Source organism: Citrus sinensis, chromosome 5, assembly GCF_022201045.2.
Source record: "Citrus sinensis cultivar Valencia sweet orange chromosome 5, DVS_A1.0, whole genome shotgun sequence".
NCBI lineage: Eukaryota > Viridiplantae > Streptophyta > Magnoliopsida > Sapindales > Rutaceae > Citrus > Citrus sinensis.
The window spans coordinates 23,203,802-23,210,241 of record NC_068560.1 but is presented as its reverse complement, the minus strand read 5'-3'; the positions used below and the strand labels follow the sequence as shown (position 1 = coordinate 23,210,241).

Sequence of the window (6,440 nt, the reverse complement as noted above, 5' to 3'; positions counted from 1 at the left end):
AAAAAAAAGGAACAAAAGAAGTAGCAGAAAGTCGAAATCACAACAACTTTAATCAAAGTACATGTCTTTTTTTCTTAATTGCAAAAGTCGGTTGGATAACTTTGCAGAAAAATGTTCCAAACTTTAATTTGTTACCTAATTAATCCATGGTATAGTCTTTGATAATTGCATCTGATGTGTAACTAGCACCAATCAAATGCATAACATGTAAGCATTTGAAATGGTTTCCTTTTGTTTCAAAAAGACAAACGTCACCATCTTATAACAAACTAAAGGTGCTTTAATACAATATAAAAACAATGAAGAATGAAATTATAATATGCACTAGCTGATAGCAACTCAATTAATTGATAGGTTGAGATGCTCTTTCTTGTTTCTTTCTTTGTTTTATTGTGAACCGGTTCAAGAGATTTATCTAGTACAGTATCAAATTGAGTTTCTGCCACATGTTCCTTTTATGTCAACTAATTTCTATCAATTTTTTTGGCCCATTTTTAGACCCTTGTCTCTCTTAGGCATCTTCACGACTCGATCTCTCGAGGTTCACATGACTTCAGGATTTAATTCTCCCATCCTATCGATTAAAATATTTGTATAAGATGATTGAACTAATAATCTGATATATATATATATATATATATATATATATTTATGGCAGCATTTAATTAATTTTAATAATAATAAAAAATTATTGTTACAATCAAATCTAATCTTCAATTACACTAAATACAAGACAATATTAAATATAGTCGATCCTACTTATTTTATCATATTCCATCATATTCTATTATCATATACTATGTTGCATATTTAAGGCACTCTAGAAATATTGTGAACCTTTCTTGGCGCGGTAGCGTAGGCCCCAAATGGGTGAACCTTATATAACAGGCAACATTTATAGAGCCATGCATATTGGTCCCCCATATATACTTGTGTTTTATGGTCATTTTGAGCACAGTTGATGCTAACGATACAAACGCACAAGGACAAGAAAAAGATAGAGAAAGAGAGCATGAAAGAGATCATCCAACTAAAGTTAAATATATTAATAAAGCCTCTTGGGAAATATATATAGAAACTCTCAATAAGCTGTCTGCATGTGATAGCTTAGGCGTGCCTTATATTCAATTTGCCTTTCTTTTTGGACCACATGCATCTTTTTCACCTTCTCTGCTTTTCCTTCCCTCGTTCTCCTTTTCTACAGCTTCCATCCCTAACTTACAAGATCATCAAATTACCAAAATGACTTGAGCACAATGAACTTCCTCTCTCAGCGGCTTTTTAAATCATGATGGAAACTCAATTCTTTCTGTACTCATGTGGGCCGGGTTCAAATCCGAGACCAATTATATCATCACTAATAATTTTATAAGTTGAACCAACTAGCACGCATAATTTACCATATATAGTCTATTTCTAGGTAAGTTTTATCCTAAAGTAATTGTTATCCTTGTACACGGGACAAAAAACAACAAGATTGGAATTAGCAAATAAAGCACCTAGAGATAGCAGAAAAGAAAGTCATATATGCTTATCTTTAATGAATTCCTCTCTATTTATATCTCTCTCGTCCACTCTTCCCTTCTAAACCTTCAATCAGACGCAAATGAAGAGAAACTAAGGCAAAAAAGAAAATTTCAGAGGTTGAAAACACGGCGATTCTATGACGAAGCTTATAATCATCGTGTCATATTCGTGCACTAGTAGTAGTTGAAGCTGCCAGCATGATCTGAACTTTCCTTGACCTCCATCTCTAGGGAAAGGCCAGATCATCTGGCAGTTTCACCTATTGATGGTAGCATGGCCAGAAACCCTAATTTCTTCTCCTCCACCAGATCGTTCTCAACAAACCCAGTAGGTTTTGGCAGATGAAAAACCCTAGAAACAGGTATCTTATGTTGTTTCATTTGATTTTTATTCATTCGGGTGGTTCATAATTTTACTGTATCTCTCAATACCCTTTTGTGCTTGTTGCAAATTCAATTGTACATGTTTATTTTTATAATATTTTTTTTATAATGTTTTTGGATCGTTCTGTTCATCCTTTGTATGTCAAGTTTTGTGATGAATCTAATTAGCAAGGGTGAGATGTTGTTAGGGTTTTAAGTGACAGAATTTCTCTGTCTTAACGCGGTTGGTTCTTTTGAGATCCCTCCTCGTGCCTTGAAGAAAGAGCTTTTATATTTTCTTTCATTTTGTAGTATTGTTTGTGTCAATTCATCTTGTATGTACTTCCTTTTGTTTTCTTTCAATCTAGATCTGTTCACAATTCTATATTCCGCTTTTGTTTTAAAAATTTTCATGAAATGGTATCGAATCCAATTGTAGATCTGTCCCAGAAACATAACAAGAAAGATTAATTTCAAAAAGGAAAGTACAATTTGAATCCTATTAAAAACTATAGAGTGGGGAAAAAACTTATATTTATTGTATATCACTGCATGCAATTATATATACAGTGGAAGCTGGATCTAGTGGAGAATGAAATAACTTTTTTCTGTTGGCAATAATTTACATAAACTTAAGGATTAAAAACAAATTAAAATTATACTTTTTCAAAGAAAAACAAGTTTTTATGATGGTTCCCTGGTACGTGCAAGTGTAGCAGGATTTAAAACTCTATCATACTCTCTTAATACATACAATGATTTGAAGCCTGCTCATATGCGTTTAATATACTCTTCATGCTTGTCATCATAATACTGTTCGATTTCACAGTAATACTATCTTCTGGACTGCCACTAGTCTTTTCAAGGTTTACAAATACAAAAAAGAAGAAGGAAAAAGTAGATGATTAATTGCTTCTTCGGTCAAAGTAAGTAAATGAAGCAATGAAGACATATGAATATTTATTTTCTTCCTATGGTCCTGGCTGCTATTTATTTTCTTGACATAACATTTAACCTATTGTCTTTGGATATATAAAACATCAAATATTGCAATGATTTCTGTTGAATCTTCTCAATGACAAATCTTGACTAAAAAAGGACAATATATTTTTCCTCATATACTAGAACAGTCAAATTTATACGGCATGACTTCTCAAAAAAAAAAAAAAACTTTATACGGCATGAAAAATGTCATCCCAAAATTGCCTAATTTCGACGATACAATTTTAAGACCTCTTGTTATTATCTCCTCTTTTTCATATTCTCTCGTCTCTAGCTTAGTTTATATATATGTACATTATTGTTGATGCTTAATTTGTTCGTATTTTTCTTTTGTTTGGAAGCTCAGTTTGGGCAACGATTCTGTCCAACATTTTCAAGATCTTCAGTGTCACCCACGTCCTCGAAACGTCACCTATTTGTTTCTCATAAAACTTCTTCGAGGGTTTTCAGGTAATTTTGTCTTGATTCTTTCAAGAGTAAGAGAAGACGTACGGTTGGTGGGCTTCTTGATAGAGTTTGTTACATGCCATTAATGGGGAGAGTTTGCTCGTTGCTCATGGAACTTCAAGAATTTGGCTTCATTGTGTGGCCATTATTATGCATGATGCTTTAAAATTTTGGCATCATGAGGGTTTTGGCAAAAGTTGTGAAGCAAAAGCCAAGAGCAGAGCAGAAATAGTTTAATTTTAAAGTTTATGGTAAATGTTGATATAAACCTGCCTAAACAAGGATTGCATATGATAAATAAAGAGAATCTTTAATTTCTTTTCCCTCTAAATGATTGAGAGTCGGTTCTTCAGCGTGTTTACAAAATTGAACTAAGATACAAAAATTGTGTTTCAAGTGACGTGATATATTATTGACGAGATGAAAAATATATTATTACATATTAACATCATTGTTTAATGTAAATATGCGACAAACTAAATTTAGGACATGTTTCTTTTGTTATTTAAAATCATAATGAGTCTGAATTTGAGGTTTGAATAGATTCTTTTTTTAAAAAAAAAATTGTTATTATTCACTCAGGCACTCCTTATCAGTTACCACTGGAGGTCTAAATAAATTTAATGCAGATGCAGAACTGTGTTGTGGCCTTGGAGGATGGTTCCTGAGGCTGAAAAGATAAAAAAGAAACCACATGGGTATTCAATGAAATTTAACCTATAACTATGAAAATTTATATTTTGCCCCTCCTTCTTATTTTTTTTTTCTGTGACCTCGTTTATTGTATTAGTTCTTCATTATGGTCCTCCAGATTTCCTGCAACCAATATTTTGGTCCATGACTGCAGCCCTTAGACATGGCATGCATGCGAAATTTTCCACGCTAAGAAAATCTTATTGCATCCAATAAAGTCCATATTTATTTTACTTAACCTAATATAACTTATAACAAAGGAAGATATTCGACACTGAAGCAAAATTGACAATGATCAAAAGAATGAGGGCAATACGAAATTAGTGGAAATCTTTTGAGGGCAATACGAAATTAGTGGAAATTAAGTTTCAAAGAAGAGAAAATAAAGAAAGAGCTAGAGAGAATAACCAAGAAAGAAAGTACTAAGGATTAATCACCTTCAGTAATCCTTGGTACTTAATTCCCAATGAAAATCTTCCTCAGAAATGAATTTTGTGGGGAACTTTTGAATTGAATGCTAAATATGACCTTAACAACGAAGAAGCACGAGCCCCTATTGAAGCTCTGGAACCAAATCATGGTGAATATTCATTGAAAGCAAATCAAAACACACAAAGGATCATCATGGTCATTTGATATCAAAGCCTCAATAAGCGCCTGCATTTCCTTTGCTCAAATTATAGAAAACTTCTTCGTCATCACTCCAATATTTCTTGTATATATATGTTCTGCTGATGACTGAATTAATAACTAGGAAAATGAAAACCAATAGCACATTTTAATTTTGGTATTCGTTATACGTTATGCGTTTTTTTATGCATATTTATGATTGAACTCATTTAGGACTTTGATAAACGCAATTCAACTTATTGGCAACCTGTAGCCAGTTCTTCAAATATGACAAAGTAAAGAGAAGCCGTCTCTTTGAATAGTGAACCCAATTTTATTATTCTATAGTGAGATAAAGTGAACCCAATTTTATTATTCTATAGTGAGATAACACAAGTTTTGGAGAGACGGAGCCTCCCCAAGATTCGCGGATAGCCATCAAAGTTAACTAATATTAATTTCTTTTTCCCCTCAACTATTATAAAGTGGCTTGGTTTAATAAGGGGAACAATCTGGTAATTAACATGATATTATGTTGTATAAGATTATGACATATAAAAGTGGGGAGTTGAGTGTCATCTAATTGATATAATAAAATCTTTTGTCTTGAAATAAAAGGTTTAGGATTTGAATTTTATTACACAGTGAGAAGGGGATTGAGTTGTCCTTTGTCTAAATAATATATATATAAGATAAATTTGACTGAGGAGGAAATTTAGTTATAAAAGAAAATGAAGATATATTTCAGTTATTCAGCATCGTAGTAGATTTCTACTTTTTATCATCTTATTAATTCTATATATATATATATAGGGAAAAAAAAAAGAAAAAAAACGTAAAGTTGACGTAAACAGAGAACAAACTGTGTTTGGGTTTGTTTCAGTATGGGCTTGGGATTGGGCCTGGAGCCGCAATCGAAGAAAATCAAAGCAAAGCCGCAATGCAAAGGCCAGCCAACTTTTATTTATACGACGTCGTAAGTAACGAATATCAAAGAAACGTTGTGCAGAATATTATGGAAGTAACAGTTTGTGTGAAAATCAATTTGGGAGCTGCATTTATACCAACTTCACAAAACACATGTCACTTATTTTGACGTGCGTATTTTAATCTTTACAGAATTCGAATCACAAAAGATCATCGTCGAATCCTTAATGACTTGTTAAAGAATGTGAAATCAGGCAAAGCTTGGAAGAAAATTTATTCTTAGGCAGGAAGTACTTGTGCTGCAAGTTCTTACTTTAGGAGAAGACTTTCAAGAATCAAGATGCACGAGTGGCAGAAAAATTATAAAAAGACAAATCAACAATGCCTTGCTTGATAAGCATGCTAGTTACTTTCTAAAACCTTTCCAAATTTTTATTGTTGGTTGGTTAAAATTTATAACTTTTCACGATTTTAAAGAATTAGAGAACTCTTAATTTTTAACTTTGAAACATCTGTGCCATTTATGTTTCTTTTTTTTTTAAATGTAATAAAAAGTTTGTATTTTACCGAAAGAAAAAAGCTAAAAAAACTTTATAACTATTGAGAGGTCTCAACTTTTAATTTCCAACAATTCTTTGGATTGGTCAGTATCATCTTATTTTAAGATATAGGGTTTGAGTCTCGCCACTAGATGTGAGAGAGTTTAGCTTTGTTTTTCTGGCTTATCTAGGCCTTGGTTGTTCGGATTTATTTCTATATTACTGTGATATGTACTGTATTATTTAAAGTTAATATTTAAAAAAAAACTCAATTATTAAGGAGTGAATTAAAAAAAAAAAAAGTAATGCTTTGGTAGCATCCATGACTGTTCTA

General features: G+C 32.1%; 1 long non-coding RNA gene and 1 other non-coding gene across 2 annotated transcripts; both read left to right on the top strand.

Moving 5' to 3' along the window:
- The first annotated feature begins 1,151 nt into the window (after positions 1–1,151).
- On the top strand, positions 1,152–3,656 carry LOC127902116 (uncharacterized). Its single transcript, XR_008054632.1, has 2 exons — positions 1,152–1,888; positions 3,238–3,656. It is a non-coding gene; the product is annotated as an uncharacterized LOC127902116 (long non-coding RNA).
- On the top strand, positions 1,698–1,800 carry MIR167A (microRNA MIR167a). The gene has a single exon (NR_129342.1). It is a non-coding gene; the product is annotated as a microRNA MIR167a (primary transcript).
- Positions 3,657–6,440: the final 2,784 nt, after the last annotated feature.